Source organism: Natator depressus, chromosome 1, assembly GCF_965152275.1.
Source record: "Natator depressus isolate rNatDep1 chromosome 1, rNatDep2.hap1, whole genome shotgun sequence".
Taxonomy (NCBI): domain Eukaryota; kingdom Metazoa; phylum Chordata; order Testudines; family Cheloniidae; genus Natator; species Natator depressus.
The window spans coordinates 267,100,246-267,104,697 of record NC_134234.1 but is presented as its reverse complement, the minus strand read 5'-3'; positions in this window follow the sequence as shown (position 1 = coordinate 267,104,697).

Sequence of the window (4,452 nt, the reverse complement as noted above, 5' to 3'; positions counted from 1 at the left end):
CCCCCTGCAGCTCCTGGATTCCCGCCATAGCCTGCAGCCTCCAAACCCACCGGCCTAAAGCCCCCAGGCCCCCTCACACGCCCCTTGTAGTCCCCAGCCCCCACTCCTGACGCGCCAGGCCCCATACACACCCCTCAGCACCCAGCTCCCACCACACGCTCCCTCAGCCTCCTGACTGTCTGCCGCACACACCCGGCAGCCCCCAGACCCCCGTGCCAGGTAGCGCTCAGATCCCAGACACATAACGCACGGCAACACCCAGCAATACGTAACTACAGCCACCCGCACATACACACAGGCGCACCTAACCCGCACATACACACAGCTGTACCTAGACACCAAGCCCCACCAATGCTGCCAACCAGCAACACGCAAGAAAAGGCCTCCTGCCTCTCAGCTACAGGTTCCCCAACAGACCTAGTCAACCACAGGCTCACCCACGCAGTTATAGGTTATTCCACACATATGGGTGTTAAATTTACTGCAGTTTTCTCTGTTGTTCAAGGCCTTTCTTACCTTTCTTATCTCCATGTCATCCTAGTCTCACACTCATAGGGGAGTTATGGTCTCAAAAATAAATTTTAAAGCAAGGTATAGTTCTGTGACACAAGATAAAAAGAAAAGGAGTAGTTGTGGCACCTTAGAGACTAAGAAATTTATTTGAGCATAAGCTTTCGTGAGCTACAGCTCACTTCATCGGATGCTGTAGCTCACGAAAGCTTATGCTCAAATAAATTGGTTAGTCTCTAAGGTGCCACAAGTACTCCTTTTCTTTTTGCGAATACAGACTAACACGGCTGCTGTGCTGAAACCTGTCAAGATAAAAAGATTTTCCACAAATAATCTTTCAAATTACTCACACCTTCTTGTCAACTGTCTGTAATGGGCCACTCTCTTACCACTTCAAAAGTTATTTTTCCTTTCTTGGTATCCTGTTGTTAATTGATTTATCTCGTTAGACTGACCTCACACTTGGTAAATCAACCCCCATCCTTTCATGTATTTATACCTGCTCCTGTATTTTCACTCCATGCATCTGATGAAGTGGGTTCTAGCCCACGAAAGCTTATGCCCAAATCAATTTGTTAGTCTCTAAGGTGCCACAAGGACTCCTCATTATTTTTGGTGATACAGACTAACAGCTACCACTCTGAAACCTTCAACTGTGTGTTTATGCTTTCTGCAGGTGAATTTATTATCAGGAACCTTTACCAAAAGAGCACATTATAAGTAGGCTTGAAAGGATTAGACTCTTATCGGTAAATGTTGATTTCCCTGTACACACAAACTGATTAAAAATATTTCCATCATTGATAATCAAAATTTACAGATAGGCAAAGTACAAAAAATGCTGCTTGAGAACTTATTAGAGTTTGATTTAAGGACATTTACTTTGTATATTTTGACATAAGGTTGACAGCTTGTATTTTAATGGTTATAAAGCTTTAACTTTTTGAATCTCAAGGTCTACTGTCATTAAATAATTTTTCTGATTCCCCTATAGCTGCTCACAGCTGTGAAAATTTAAATAAATAAAAATTGAAAAAGAAATGCTTAAAACCTACAATTTTGTGCAACTGTGAAAATTTAAGTAGATAAAGAAAAAATTCTTAAAAATAAAAATTGATAATATCCGTCAGTTACACAAAAAATCAAGTTCTGACAAACATAATTTAAGGGAATATTGCAGAAAGCAAATTTTGTCCTCCTCCAAACAAGAAACAGAAACACAACATGCAACTTGTGTGTCCATAACTTGAATTCTGAATACTGTATCAAAATCTTGCAACTGTTTTTGAGCAAGCTGTAGGTCAGGGTTATTGACAGAAATGATTTGACTTCAAATTACAAATAAATTCAAGAAAATGCTAATCTTTTTGCAGTCAACTCATGAAAAAGGATCAAAATTTGTTGAATAAGGTCCCAATCCAGTAAATGTTTATACACCTTCTTAACTTTATGCATGTGAGTAGCTCTGTTGACTTAATTGACTTCAATGACACTACTCCTACTTAAAGTTAGGCATGTGTTTGCAGAATTATTTGCGCTCTGTCATGTGCTGATGGAAGAGAGTCCAACCTGAATGCATTGCTGGGCCTGCGAAACAGCATGTTTAAGCATGGATGTATAACATATTGGTCTTGCCAATGTATATAGACCCAAATTGTTTATTAAAAAAGAAAAAAAAAAGTCTAGGACTTTTTTTTAACCTAGTTACAACAATTTGGTTCCCACCAGTTAGTCAGGTATTAAGCAACCAAACTTAATGGGATCAGTTTCACAGGTTAGATGAGTGCTGTCACACAGTACACAAATGAAATCCTAATCCTTAGAGGAAGAGGCTATAACACACAAAGAAAAACCTTTCTGAACTAAACTATGTTTTTGACCGGGTGTTAGCATAGATTTGTCCTTGCATATAGGCAGGACCAAACTGTCAACCCAGTCCCTTATAAATAACTATATGTTTAGCATGGGTTCTTCTCTCTGGGGATACTCTACGATTTGCTAAGTGTTTTTTCAACAGGAGAAACATACTGTTTTATTCATCATAGTTTGAAATCTCCTTTTCAGACTGATCCAGCAGCAGCTTGAAAGCAGCCAGCTACTCCAACTGTGTGTCTTAACTGTCAGCAGCTGGACCCTGGCTGAAATGAAATCAAGATAATTTGAGACATATCTTGATGCAAGTAATTATTACATTTAAGAGCTTTCATCTTGTGAATAGACATGGCAGTTTTAGAACCATACAGGTTTTTTAATTACTACTCATTTAAAAAATCCATATGGTACTAAAAGTGCCATCTCAAGAAACTTTTGGTTAATTGACTCAGGGAATTCTGAGACAAATAACCCCTATTTAGCACACATTTCCAACAGTCAAAATTAAATCTTCTCAAGCATGACAAACCTGCAGCAAATTGTAACAAAGAATAAAATACAGTGGCATTCTCAAGAATTTTAGCATTTTGGAAAATGGTGGGAATGGGATAAATAAATTAGTTCAGACAACGAACTGTAGGGCCTGCATATTAATAATTACTTAACACGGTCCAGCATAAGGAAGGATTAGAGGATCTGATCACTTCAGAGGGATGGGATTACAGAAGGAGATATCTGACCATTTGAGGGGGATCGGATTGCACTTGTGGTTTATCAATGAGATGGAAGAGGAGGGTAAGGGGAGGGGATTACTGAAAAGATGAAGTTAGTATTCAAATCATCCAGAGACAGCCTTAGTAACTGAGAAGTAATTAGTTATTAAAACATATACCTTTATTTGTAATAATGATGTGCTATTCAATGGTAACTGTGAATCATTATTCTAACTTAATAGATCTATTAATTATGGACTATGAACAACGTATCTATTTAACGTATTTTTAAGCATCTTCATTTTCAGTTTAAACTGATTTTTACCGAAAAAATCCCGGATTTTACAAAAAGTATTATCTGGGGTTTTTTTTTTCAATTTTCACCCTACTTTTGTATCTTTCAAATATGTAAAAAATAACTTGTTTTGTTAGGAAAATACAATACATTTCATGAGATATACGTATTATGATAATACATTAGTCTGTATATGCAAAGCTGCATGTTGAAGTAAGGCTATGTATTAGTCTAGAAGATATATATACGCAAACAGGCACGAATTTACTGATGAGTCTCACACCTACCATGCACACATTTCAAGTCGTTAGCAGATAATGGTTTAAAGATCTAAACAAAAATGGGAAGAAAACAAAAATCCATATCAGAATACATTTCAGAACAGAAACAAATACTGTATTCAAAAGATTTTAAAAAACAAAAACGGGAGAAAAGGATGAAGTTGGGTGTATGCACTGCAAATGTTGTAGCATTGAAGTTACAGGCTAATAGTTCTAAGTATACAACAGTAAATTGTTTATTCAAATGAAAAGTTTTACTTGGGGATTAGAGATATATTGTTTTCTTAAACTTATCAGTGGCATTTTGTTTTGAGTTCTGTTTTAGTTCTGCAGCAAACCACATTGAATTCCGTTCATCAAAGCATTAATCTATTGAATACTTTTCCCCCCTGTCCTTCCGTCCACCAAAATAAACCCCGATATTTACCCAGAACAATTATTATTAATAGTTTTTGTACCGATTTTCACCTGTTTTTGTTGTAGTAATAAACACTGATAAATTCCTGAGAAAAATTAAATTAAAATAAAAACTGAAAACAAAGGGCCGTAGGTATTTTTAGGGTGGTTATCACTGTGCTATCTAAACTCCATATGATAACTCTAGGTATCTTAAACCAACTCTAAATGAGTTTCATTCTTCCATCTATTCATATTCCAGAACATTTTTCTCAGTGTTCCTTTTAATCTTGTCTTTCCTCTTCCTCCTCTTTCTCTTATCCTCCGTCTTGAATAGTGGTCATAGCAGGGGCTGGTGTTACTGAAGAAGGGCCCGGGAAAAAAG